Source organism: Cardiocondyla obscurior, linkage group LG18, assembly GCF_019399895.1.
Source record: "Cardiocondyla obscurior isolate alpha-2009 linkage group LG18, Cobs3.1, whole genome shotgun sequence".
Lineage (NCBI taxonomy): Eukaryota > Metazoa > Arthropoda > Insecta > Hymenoptera > Formicidae > Cardiocondyla > Cardiocondyla obscurior.
In genome coordinates, this window is record NC_091881.1 from 1,523,577 (window position 1) to 1,537,157 (window position 13,581).

At 37.6% G+C, this 13,581-nt stretch overlaps 2 protein-coding genes across 5 annotated transcripts in view; one reads left to right on the plus strand and one right to left on the minus strand.

Moving 5' to 3' along the window:
* LOC139109577 (carboxypeptidase N subunit 2) overlaps nucleotides 1–11,471 on the minus strand; it is an 81,002-nt gene extending 69,531 nt beyond the window's left edge. For 2 of the 3 annotated variants that reach the window (XM_070668734.1, XM_070668733.1), the window contains exon 1: nucleotides 10,712–11,460. The gene's annotated coding sequence lies outside the window, so the exon portion shown is untranslated. Of the gene's footprint in view, nucleotides 1–10,711 lie in introns of all 3 variants that reach the window. The other variant, XM_070668735.1, reaches the window with a different exon arrangement.
* Nucleotides 1–13,581, plus strand: part of LOC139109576 (pre-piRNA 3'-exonuclease trimmer) — a 140,736-nt gene that overhangs the window by 83,041 nt on the left and 44,114 nt on the right. The window lies entirely within an intron of this gene.

Sequence of the window (13,581 nt, forward strand, 5' to 3'; positions counted from 1 at the left end):
AATAGAATTTTTTATCACGTTCCGCGCCATTATCGTTTTCTCTTCCATTTTCTCTCAAGAGTAAAGTTACTCCTGTTTCTGTGCAGACATTTCTTGCAAACTCACACGTTATATACGCATATGGAATGTATAAGTATAAACATTTCATCTCTGATACAGTTTTTTATTTATTAATCGAGACAAGTAGATATACTAAATATTTAACTTTTTTTTTTAATATCGAAATTTATTACTTTGAAAAGTTTACAGACAACAGTGTTATAACTCTAATTTTATTGACAGTTAACGTTTAATTTTTTTATTTTAACAAAGTTCCAAGTATTTTAATAGAACACAAGAAAAATAAAATTAAGAACTTCTGTTTCTAAAACAAGTTGTTGTACATTTGATCTTTTTTTTATTACTTCCATAATTACTTTGAGTTGTAATTATCGAGAATGTAATGCAAATAGTTTATCACGTACTACGGTATGTAGCGATGTACATTGAAGAAACGCGTCGAACCGTATCGCAATAAATCACATAACACTGAAAATTTAGCTTCGTAAATTTAAAGTTTCGCAATAATGTGAAATCTGTATGATGGATTATTTTTACGAAACGATAAATTTTTAAATCTTTTTTGGTTTAATCTTTTTTTATTTTCTTTCTGCTTTCGCTGGCAATATACGTCTGCTTTCGCAGTTAACTCAGCTCTAGTAAATTCATTATTATGGCGCAGTTACATTACTGTGCAAGTGGCTGCGAAAAAACAAAACTACGTGACTTTTATTAAACAACTGCATTAATTGTGAAAATTTTTTTAACTGTTACATACTTATTTTTTTTTTAATTTTTTAAATATTAATCAAACAAAAAAAAATAGAGTATTTTTGTGCGTTTCATGAATAATCGATCAATCACGTTTATTTCAATTATCGTTGATAGTATACGTTATTACGATTCGCATTTCCATTGAGGTATAAACCGAGCATACAACGTTGCTTTCCATATAATTTATTTAAAGTCTGTTACACCACATATGCGGAAGTTATGGCCAACAAAGATGAATTAGGTAGCAAATATCGCTTAGGTTCGACGAATTTACGCCAGAAGCAATCATTATGCTGCGTTGTAAGCAGGAGGTAACGTACAGATATTATTATATGCAGGGATGTTAGGCGGATACGCTATGAATGCCTGCGGGATATCGTCGGGAATATCGACATATCTGAGTTGCGTCTATACGTAGATATTTCCGGGATGTACCGGATTATATTCCCTCCCTCTTGCAAGCATATATGCCACAATATTCCGAGATTTCTACGTGCTTAGGTGAGAAAATAGAAAACGCATAGAAACGTACATGTTATTCAAAAGTTTTTCGAAAATAATTAAAAAAAAATTATTTTTTTATATAAATAAATAACAAGCTAAAATTATTTTCTAAGAACGTAAAAAGATTCTGTTACGTAATGCGTGTGTAATACCCGGCGTTAATTTTTCTTTGAGTATAACAAGATGATAAAAATGTAGCGTCTAAGTATTTTAAAGATTTTACAATTTGATTGAAGTAACATATCGATGACGCACCATTTATCGTGTTATTTAAATTAATACCAACGCTGTAATATAAATATTGCACTAATTTGGCGATTATAACGCACGAGAGCATTATCTTGAAAAAGTGATCTTAAGCCAGACGGATTCCGCGCGGTACTCCGCCTATAAATTATGCCTGAAGCAAAGATTCATGTGCGGTTAATGCAAAATACCAATATCCCGAAGAATTCAAGGGAGAGCTAACGTATATGGCGCGATAGGGAAGTTACGTCTTGTTAAGACGCTACAATGTTAACGCGATTGATGTGTTCTTAGCGAAACAGGGGCCGTAAAACAAGTTTAAGAAACTTTAAATAACTTCGGAAGTCGAGTGCGTAGACGAAGTTACGTTGGATTGAGGAAAATTTAGTGGATACTATAGACGCATCGTTAACTGCAACTTAGCCGGCACGTCCTTCGAGTAGTCTGATTAAATTAATAAGCGGATTACGTGCGTAACGGTAAGGTCGGCCGGCATAAAATAGATACGCAATTTTCCGTTTATTTATATATCCGCGGTGTATTTTAAGCGTTTCAGGGATCGCTTTTACAAGACGGTCAGTCAAGTTTTTTTACATATTATAAAAAAGCCCGTCAGCAATCAATATCCGATATTATTGCTACAAAGGTTGCATTGCGATTGTTGCTATCAAGTGTGAAAAGGTTAAAGGAACACGTATTGCTCTTTGAAGAAAAATTTTTGCCGAACTGTAGAAAGAAGAAAAAATGTTTCATTTATTTGTCGTTCTTTAGTGGAAATAATTTAACTTAACTTACTTCAGTATTGCAATTTACCATATCAAGGCTATGCAGCAATGCAGTATGAGATAGTGTAAAAAAAAAATATATAGAATACGCATTCCTCTGATGTATGCTAATTTTATTTTATTTTTTAATGCAACTTGAAATTCGTACTTTGTGACACAAAAATTTTATTTTGTGTTATATGTATGAAATACTGAAATATTATTTTCTCGTGCCTTCTAAAATTTTTTTTTATCCACACAAATACACACAGAATATTTTTCAAATTAAAACAAATTAATTAAAATGAATTTATTGAGACGCGCACAAAGTCTGATAAAAATACTACTTATAATTACATTTTGAATTTGAATGATATATTTATGCATAGTATTGTAATAAAAATGTAATATTAAAAAAAAAATTTTTTTACTATAACAAATGGTCAGAACATTGTAAATAAATCAAGCACAAAAACTGTTTTAAACTAATTAAAGCTTTGTCATCGCGCAATATCTATACGGTAATCATTCATCTTTCGTTGGTACAAAAACGTATCTAATCTATTTCTTCTGTCAGCGCGACGTATTCTACGTTAATGAATGCCGTCCGTTTAAAATGGAACGTATCACTGAGCATACATTCAACATATCGCCATTAGTCAGTTGCATCGTTTGCAGCTTTCTCAGTTCTAGCGATCACGTTTTCATTCGCAAATATTAGCGTCCGGTTAACGCCTGCGAAATAGCTTTTTCTGTAATGCTAGTAAATAATTCATTCGCAAAGACGTTGCTGTTTCGCGAAACTTTGTGATCGTTCTATCATCGCGCTGCAAAAGCAAGGAACGTTCTACGAAGGAAAAGGCAAAATCACCCTTCACCCTTCGTGCTAAATTACACGGACTTGTCCCGCAAAGTTAGTATGTATTACGTTCACGGAAATTCCGCCCGACAAATGCAATTTTCCACGGTTCATAGGGCTATAATGCACACACGCATGCCCTCGGCACACGTACGTGCAGAGGTGCATGCAAAGATAAATATGCACTTTGTCTACGTCTTCTAAATCGGAAGTCCGACGTTGATCCGATTTACGGTTAAATTAAATATATATTTTATTAAATAAAATAAACAAGTAACCTTTCTGTTTTTAACCGTTTTAATATGGAATTTATTCGTTATTTAGCAATGAAATAGTTATATATTCGAGCCAGTATACGCACGTAATTTGACAGTAACGTTTCTTAATTAGAAACGATATTAATAAATAAATAGCGCAGTAACGATCGCGTCTGCTTTTACTCCTCGCGTGTCTTCTCATTTCATCTATTTAATTACATATAATATTATGGTGTTCATATTGAAATTTACGAATCTAATTATGCATAATTTGTTTAGTTTGTAACTAATTTAATTTAATTTTAATCTACACGTAGTCAACTGCTTACATTAAATCCAGCTTTGACATGTTTGTAAGGGCTCATGCAAATTCCCTGTAGCACAGTTACTTATATGTGCATTATCTCATTGTATACCTCAACGGACATTGCCTTAAGCCCTAAGGTATGATAAAATCTCTCTTTCTCTCGTTTTTTTTTTTGCACATTTTCTTATGTCTCTCGCAGTTAAATTATGCAAAACTTACGCACGTAATGACGTCGTGCTAGATTTCAAGTTTTTGGATATCTTCAGTTTAATGGCTCCTATAAAGAGCAAATTTCAAAGCCGCGATAAGAAACGGCCGGGTCGGTTGCATCCATAAATTCTGACATTTCTCGCCGACACTTTTTCAAATTTTACTAAAATATTAGGTCGCGATTTATTTGCCCGCGAGGTGATAAAATTTCGAGCGAAAGGCGAAGCGAGATTATACTGTGTGCTACATCAGCGATCTCTTGACAAGTAATATCGGGAATATGGCTGAGATATCAAGACAGAAAGAGTCATCCGAACTAATAACGGGCGGGACGCCTTCATATTTATGAAGAAAGCGTATAGAGAATTATAAAAACGTAGAATTATGGAGATGCGGCAAACTGCACAAAAAGTTCCTTCTCGGAGTTACGAGCTTTTCCACGCTTTTGAAATTTTTTACCGAGAAACGAGCAAATAGGTAGCTAAAATTGCGTACAGCCAATTATGCGCTGTGCGACTTTTTACCGCTAAAAATTTTAAAATTCTACAAAGACCCGCGTCGCGAAGAGAAAACATCTCAGGATGCACAACGGCGTGCAGTCGCGCCTGCATATTAGTTCTTTCGCTTTCTCCGAACGAGTATGTACACCGCGCGAATTTGGTTAATCATGAAATCACAACTCAGTTCAATATATCTAATTTGATTTCCTTAGAATTGTTATTTTCTGTTGTTACTTTGTTTCATTCATTTATTTTTTATACTTTTCAATCTCGATATTCTCCGCGGGACATTGAAAATGGATGTATGCTAATGGATTGTGCACCCTTCGCAATTTTTCTCGCCGGCACGATGAAGTCTACGCGAGAAACATCCGCGTGGCGGAAATGTCAAAAGAACACAGTCAAAAAAAAAGAAAAAAAAAGAAAGAAAAAAAAATGAATGAAATAGCATCTTCTAAGATAATGGCTAAAGTTTACTTTTTCTTTATTTGAAAAAAACTCCAGTTTTTTCTTTCTGAAAGTTTGATATATCTCGGAAACATCCTTCGAAAACAAGCTACGTTTATGCAATGTAAAACGCGTGTCGTCTACCTTCGGCCGGCTTTCTATTCTGAATTATATGACGTCTTATTACATTTAAAGAAAAAAAGCCTCTGTACACGTGTTTACGCTATTTCCTTTTATTTTAACAAAAAGAATTATGCGACATGAAACTATTTAACGTCAACATGCAAATATTTTGCACGATATCATACGTTATCTGTAAGTAACATGAAAATATTCCGTGCTGTGTTTACTTTCGCTTACTCTAGTTTCCGTTGAAACATTTCTTTTGCATATTCAGACTGTAATGCGCGTCGCTCGTTGATACGATTACAAGCGAACCAAAAATGTTTGGAGAGCATTGATTATTATTTCTTTAAAAGAGCAACGTCGCGCGACAGGTCGCAAAAAAATCGAGATAATCTGGCCGCCGGTGATATATATAACGTAGTGGAGCAACCGTGACAGAACGAAAAGAAAGGAGGACAAAAAAAAAATGTGGTTGAGGGTAGTTTGCCTTGAATCGAGTTCACCGGATTAACGAGCGACGTGGTTGCCCTCACGGATAATACGCGGCGGTCAAAGCCTTCGCGTACAAAAGTCGACCGGATCGATCAGGGTGTTGTTTTAATCAAGCGCGCCGTAAAAACAGGTAGCGCGCCCCGGTTTTGTCGCGTTTTCGCGTGGATCACTTATTGCCGGTGTATCCTCTTGGGTCGCGTTACACGGGCCACGTTGAAAAATCAAGCCCCGCATTTTCCCGGCCTCGAAAGACGTCGTCGGTGCCCATTTTGCTCGCGCACGATTGAAAGTTAGTTTAAACACCTCGCGAGGGTAATCCCCGCAGCACATAAGGGAAATCCGCGAACGCGAAGCGCGCAAAAACTCGCACGGTACGTAACCGGAAAACCGACTTATCGCTTTTCCCGGCACTCTGAGAACTTGCGTGCCAGCGTCTAATAACTCTCGGTCTCTCCCGATGGCACAATCGCGAAACTACGTTTAACAGGATGAATCCTAATTGGTCTGAAAAAGTTTCGTCGACTTAATTTCAGTCCTTTGAATTAATTAGGTTGGTTCTTTCAAACGGGATTTTTTTTTATTTTTTATTTTTTTAACTCGTACGTTGACGTATCTTTTAGGAAAATATATTACGGTATATGTACTTAATTATGGGACAATATATTTGTATGTGACGCTATTTTTTTCCTTCACTTTTTAAATATTTTTTTTATCTTACCTTTTGACAAAAATCTAATTTTTCTTTTGGTACTAAGATCGGATATGCTCATAAGATTCTCTTTTGTATGTAAGACGTTTTTCTAAAACAGGCGTTAAGAAAGCTCGCTGTTTTAAAGCGTAAAGTGGAGGAAATACGTTGCTCGCGAAGACTACCGCCCGAATAAAACAGGGCGAGTTGTGTGTTCACAAACAGCACACCTTTCTTTTGTGCACCGACTTGGGGCGGAGGAGAAGTGGTGCACAATGCCTTTCTCGCCGTAGCGAAAATTCATGGAGGTTGGCATTGTTGCGTACCTTGACTTGCGGCCTTTCCGAGCTTTTATTCGTTTAAAAAAAAAAAAAAAATGCGCATACGCAGCGAACGCATTACAATATATGTGATGCAAACTTTAATAAAGATGGTACACGTTATTGCGTGCCATCCAACAAGATCGTACATTTATGTTGAATGCATTGTGAGTCCAGCCCCATGGTCGTACATCGTAAAGTGTAATAAATAAAGATGATATGTACGCGGGTCGGATTTTCCTGAAAAATTTATACTTGCAGAAAGTTGCAAACCGTCACATCTTTGTAACGGGCCACATGTTCCGCGTAAAATTTAGAATCATCTTTATCTTCTCAGTAAAAATGTGAAAAATGTTCTATTTTAATCTGCGCTCAATCTTTAATTAATAAACGAGGTAGGTTCGTATATACGTAAATGAAAGTAAAAAAGAAAAGAAAAAAAAAGAAAGAACTTGATATGAAGACGAATGTTATTTTCATAAACGTAAGATCGGAAAGGAAATGTCACATGGTCAAATGTAATAACGAAATGAAAGGGTAAAATGAATGAAAGTGGACGTGCGTATCGGACGAGTGCATATCTTTTCTTTGTATCTTTCCTTTGATAAAACTAATGTGCGCCCCGCTGGAAAAAAGCACATTTTTCTAGTCCCGCAAGAACGATGTAATCGAGTTTCTTCAAGGATGTCCAGGACATTATGCGCCTGCCTCATTTAGACATTTGGCCTCACTTATCTTAATAATACCGCAAGAAAGTACGATAAAGGTAATTTGCGTATCAGAAAGAGCGTACCGGAGAACGAAAGTATAAAAGTATGAATAATGTTCGCCGCGCTCGCATATCGTTTCGCATTCCCGGTGTGCAATTTACGGTCGACCGGGGATAAACTGCGTATCAGCGCGCGTCGTATTTTCCAGTAAACTTCTGGATGTCCGGCCAAGAAGAGAATGATGCGCGTTTCAAGGCGAATTGGCACAATTCTCTCCGCGCGTAAGACGAGAACGAATTGCGTGGTTGGCTGACTCGCGTATTGACGTCGGCACGGAATGGCGATAACGTCGGCTGATAACACGCGATATCGCCACGCGCTGCACATTAGGTACGTACATAGAACGCAGCAAGGTATATCTTTACGGTGGGCGAAATCTAAGGCCGCGATTACAAAAGCTGCGCGCACACGCAGCGGCGACGTAACGAGGGGATGAATCGACTCAGTTGTCGTAACCCCGATTGTATTCCGCTGGCATTTTGCGGCGGTTGGCGATACCGCCGGACTTATATCCCGCGCTTGTCCCTGAACACGCCGAGATCGCGGGAGCGCGATTATTTGATATACGAATAAAGGTGAATAAAAATATTAAAAATACGAGAGACACAAAGCGAGAGATTTGGAAATATTTGAATAGATACGATAAAGCAAAACGTTAAACGTAATCTTCAAAAAGTAAAAATTTTAGCGATCTACGATGAGAGTTAAAATTATCAACGTGCGTTACGTCTTCAATTTTTTTTGGTTTATTTTTTTAATTTTTTTGGTATTTAAATTCTCGATTTGCATAAACCGCTTTTCTTATCACATATTTAAGTATTTGTTTTCTGTAAGTGCTGTTGAAAGCAAATTAATGGGTTCGCACGGATATTGTACGCACACCGAAAAACACGTTACCCCTTGCGCTCGGTAATGCGCGATACGATTTTACCACGATTTGCGAACAGCCTCTTGAATTAATTGACGGAAGGATTCCGGGGTGCAGCGTATGGTAATGGAACAAACGCGTACTATTAAGGAAATGCGCGCAGAGGAAATTACTCTGATAAAAGGGGGGTGAAGAGAGGAGGGGAACGAACAGGTAACAGCAGAGCCATGTTCTATCATTCCCTCGGGATTACGTAAACAACCCTTGCGCCAACACGCGCACTCGAATTGGACACACCCTGCTCTCATGCCGTGGTGTATCGCCCCAAAATTTCGGACGTCGACTGTCTGTGTATCAAGCGTATTTGTGTGCGTGTGTGTGCATGTATGTATGCGTGCGAGCAAATAAGACGCCCGCGGGGAGCGCTGCCAAATTTACGACCCCGTAATTTCACATTCGTGAATGTGTACCATTTCGTCATGCGAAATATATTGGTCTCTACCTGCGCCGATACCGAGAACAAATCGTTATTCGATCGCCGTTCACGAGATATTAATTTCCGGCAAAGAAATATTTTTTTTTTCCGTCGTTTGGTTACGTTACTTCTAAAAGTGCTTTTCTAAATATATTCCGTTTATACTTAATAATTTGTCAAGCGTACTTTATCGATTGGCATGTTTCGCATGACGAAATAATACACATTTACGAACACGAAAGAGTTCTAGTTCCTCTACTCTTGATTTATTTATGTCGCCGAAGAAAGATAACGGGAGATCGAAACTACAGTCTTAACTCGATCCACTTTCGGGTTCATGTCTCGTGTTATACGTGCGCCACAAGCTGGTAAACTTAACAATACGAAATCAACCCCCAGAACTTCATTGTCCGACCTCGTACACGGCCCTTCGGACGAGTTTAATGAAGCTCCTTTATCTGATATGCGAGAACGTTAATGTTCACCGTGAAATTTTCATTGTCGCCAAATGAGACTCGATCTCTGAATAATAGGGGTTAACGCTTCACTATCACCATCAGCGCGTTGTCCCTCGCGAAACGGTGAGAATTTAGGACAATGAAACCGGACGGAAGGCTCTACGACGGCCCGAACAAAACGAAGCCACTTGTTACTCGTAATGCGATAGAAATTGTTTCCTCGGCACTGTGTCGCGCACTCGCATGAGTCTTTGCCTGCGTTCGATATTGCGTTTATTTTTGTGCAATCGTTCGTGGTGAAGTCAAAAGATCTAAAAGGGAGCACCCGTCCGCGGTAATTGATGGGCAAACGTTTGACTTCGGGATATCGCGTATTGACTTCCCGAGCATCCTCAAAGCGCGCTCAAACTATTGCACAATAAAGAGAGACGTGTCTTGCAAGAGAAATATGCGTTTCAAAAGCGAGTTTTTATTCTAAAATGTTGAGCATATGCAAACCCGTGTTTTTTTTTCTTTTTTTTATATTAAAATAACGAATCGTAAAACTTTGAAAAAAATATTATGAGACTTTTAAAAAGAAAAATTGTGATACACGTAATGCACGTTTCTTGATTGCGATTATCGCACATTTTACATTTTACTAGAAAGTATACAAAAAGACAAAGAGGTGAGGCACGATCGATATACGCATGGCGCAACAGTGGTTTGAAAAATTCACAAGAGACACGACACCGAAAAGAAACGAAGCCACCGGTGGTCTCCGAAGACCACCGTTATTATACACCGAGAGTAAAGTATTTATGAGAGACTCGAACAAAGATTTATTTTAATTAAAGAATTGTTATTTACATTCGAGTTATTTTTAAAGAGAATTATAATTAATCGTAAAGTGACTTCAAAGATTTATTTTATATTTTATATTGTATGTTTTAAACTTTATTTTAATTTTCACACGACAAGCATGTTTCGAGATTTATTTGTTCCGCACAAAAATAATTACTGGAATCTGTATTATAAACTGTTAGTGTGTATTAGTTTTACAGAAGTTTCACTTGTCAATTTTGAGCTTTATAGTAAATTTTGTCGCGTCAGCTTTTGACATTTTCAACTACTCTTTTCAAACTTTATAAAATATGCATCGTAAATTTTTATCTACTAAGAAAGTATTTTATTTTTATTACTCAATCGTGGTAGTAATAGTTAACTTATATTTGGTTGATGACTATCGCACAAAACTCATTGCAAGCCGCAGTCAAACTAGTTTCGTTGTTTCAAATTGTCGTTGTTAAACCCATGAAACTGTAACGCACGGGCACCATTTTGCGCCGTGAAACACGATTTCAGTAATTATAACTACACATTTAAACTTTATCGGCCGCTATGACGGAGGTACTCTCAATGTCGCAAGGGAAATAAGTCTATCTAGAGTCGAGTTTTACGCATCGCGACTTGATCAATACGAAACGTCAGAAAATGCATGATTGATCGTGATCTCTTGAGAACTTGTATATCGAAGCGTTCTCCAATAAACGTGATCGTTAAATTTTATAAGACCGCGTTCGGATAAAAATTGCACAGGATGAAGAGATAATTAATTTAGCACCTACCTAACTAGCAATTTCGCGTTAATCAGGTTTATGCAAGATCACAGTATTTCGGTCTTCTACAACGTGGAACTTGTACGTCGTCACTCACAACTGACGCGTACAATCGAAGTTCTAGTTTGTACGCTTAGTTTAACAGGTGTCCAACTTACGCGCGTCGTTTCTCCCGTGAACAAGCGGGCACCTTCGAACGGCGAGCGTTCACAAAAGGCGAATCTTCCGCGGTGAAGATCCCTCGAGCAAGTCGCACGAGGATCCACACTTTCGGCGAATTCGTGAAATGTCACCGAATCCACTACGTTTTTCACTTCACTTTTCCCCGCGACATTCTCGTGAAATATGAGAGAGGGGGGAGAAAAAAAAAAGGAAGAAGGTGCTCACTTGCTCACTGGTGGTTCAACTCTTTCAGCATTTCCGGAGTCGCTCGAAACTTTTTAAATATCGCCTTAGCCGCGGAACAGCCGCGGAACAGTCCGATCTCACTCGAGCATGATCCGCGTATTAATGAAAACTCGCGAATTACAAACTTGATCGATCGCACACTGATCCCGCGACGATTAATCTCACATGTGCGTGATATTGTGGGTGATACGTCGAAATACGTCTCTAACTGACCTGGTTTCCGGAGAGGATTTCCCTTCCTAGCTGACGAACGCGCGGGAACCGAGGCTCATGTCAAATGTCAGTCGAGCGACGAACGGCGAACCCGGCAAAGTACCGACTCTCTACGATGAAACCTCGCGATCCTCTGGGCTTCTACCGCGCTCTGTGGCGTCACGCGTACCTGAGGCTACGCGTACGTCCAACAGGGGAGGAGAAAATACCGACGACGCCGACGCCGAGGTCACAGCGCACCTGCGCGCCTTGCTGATAAACGCGCGCTGGCGAACACGAAACCCGGGACACCCGGAGCTTCTGTTCCAGCATTCCCCTCTGTTCCAGCACCCCCTTCGTCCTCGTTATACTCTGAGCGTCTTTCGGTGACAATGAAGTCGATGACTGGCCACCTGACGATTCTTCTGGCATACGTCCAGCATAGATTCAACCTGCTTGTTGCAAGTTTAGCAAAGTGTAAATTCGTTCAGGGAAATAAAGCGAGAGAAATTGCAGAAAAGATTGCACAAGAGGCAAACTTTAAAATTTCTCGATAAATGGAATAAAATAAATAAATATGCGTGCAATCGCGAGTTTAGTTAGCTTTAATCGGAACTTCTTTTTTTCCATAGGTTTTATTCCATTCGTGAGAGGAAAGAAATTTTTAAAGGCATTGAAATAAATTCTTTACTTAAAGGTACAAGTAGAACGAACATGACATTTGTCCGACAACGTCAAGTAAAGCATCCTACTTAATATAATGTCACTTTTGAGATTACTTTTTTAATTAATATTTTGTCGAAGATATGACATTTGAATAAAATAATTTAATAGTATTTTATTTACTCATTGTAAGTATTCAGAGATTACGACACTAATTTTTTAACTATAATTTCGATATATAATCCTTGAGCTTTGCGCTCATAAAAAATCTAAAATTGAAATGTTATGGCAGGGAAAACTCTTAATTGTAAAATCATTACGCCCACAAAATCGTAAAGGCTGATTTCTTCGTCGAAACGACATTTCACGAAATCGCGTGAGAAACTTGCACATACCAAATATATCATTATCTTTTATAACCCGATATTACTGGGAACTTCGTGTGAAACTTATGTTACACTTCGCATCGTGTAAATGTCGTGACTCGTAAACTTTTTATGAGACATTTAGTAAATTTGTTAACTTTTTTTTTTTAAAAAAGTACTTAAATATTTCTCAAGCGACAACCACGTAAATGATTGCCAGAAAAAATAAAGTTTGCGCGATTTGCCAGGCAATTGAAAGAAATTTGCATTTTGAACTGTATATTAAATCATTGATTTTAATAATCTTATTTCAATAGATCGACACGTCAGTAATATTAACTCGAAAAGCTATTCAGGTAAACCTATATAATGTCACTCGGCTTAGTCGTGATTCCGACTATAATTCTCGGATTGAAATCGATGAAATCGTTGAATCATTCATTCATTTCGTTCCACTTCATTCTGTTGAGAACCTCGGTGTTAGCTTACAAAGAAAAAGTTTTCTTTGAACGAAAAAAAAAAAAAAAGAAAAAGGAAAAAGAAAGAAAAAAAAAGAGTGGAGATTCACATCGACCGAATATCTCTCGAATTTAATTCACAGGAGATTGCCGTTACTTTTATTTGAATACGTGTGTTGTATCTTCCGCTCTCTTATAAAATGCATATATGCATGCAGCTCGGAATACCTATCTACATGCCGTACACATTTATACGTGAAAACGTTCAATGATACATTGAATGTCGTTCATATTGAGCGAAGAGTAAAGAATAGAATCCGAGTTATATGTAATATATTGTATTGTACGACAAATGGCACGAGTGACCCCTTAGCGATATATGTATATCACCTCGGTATATTTATTGGCAAGCGGGAAATTCTGAACGTAAATAACTTCTTGAACGCATAAGGCAATTATAGAAACCATAACTGAATTGCAAATGACAATTATTCATTATTTAGCCGAGCTAAATTTATTTGAACTGAATAGTATGGTCCGGCGAACACATTTATCGACAAATCCACGAAGACGGACCATTAAATGAAAATTATATTTACTGTTCTAATAATAAACAATTACGTTAGTTCTTTTTTTTTACGTGACTTCTCAATAAGATCAGTGAGCTTTTTTTTTAACTTGTTTTTATAGAGGCTTCCGCATTAAGTATGTTATATTTGTTGAGTTTTACAGTTTCCTTCCGCCAGCAAAATATTATTAACATTTACATGGATTTACATGGACATTGATGAAT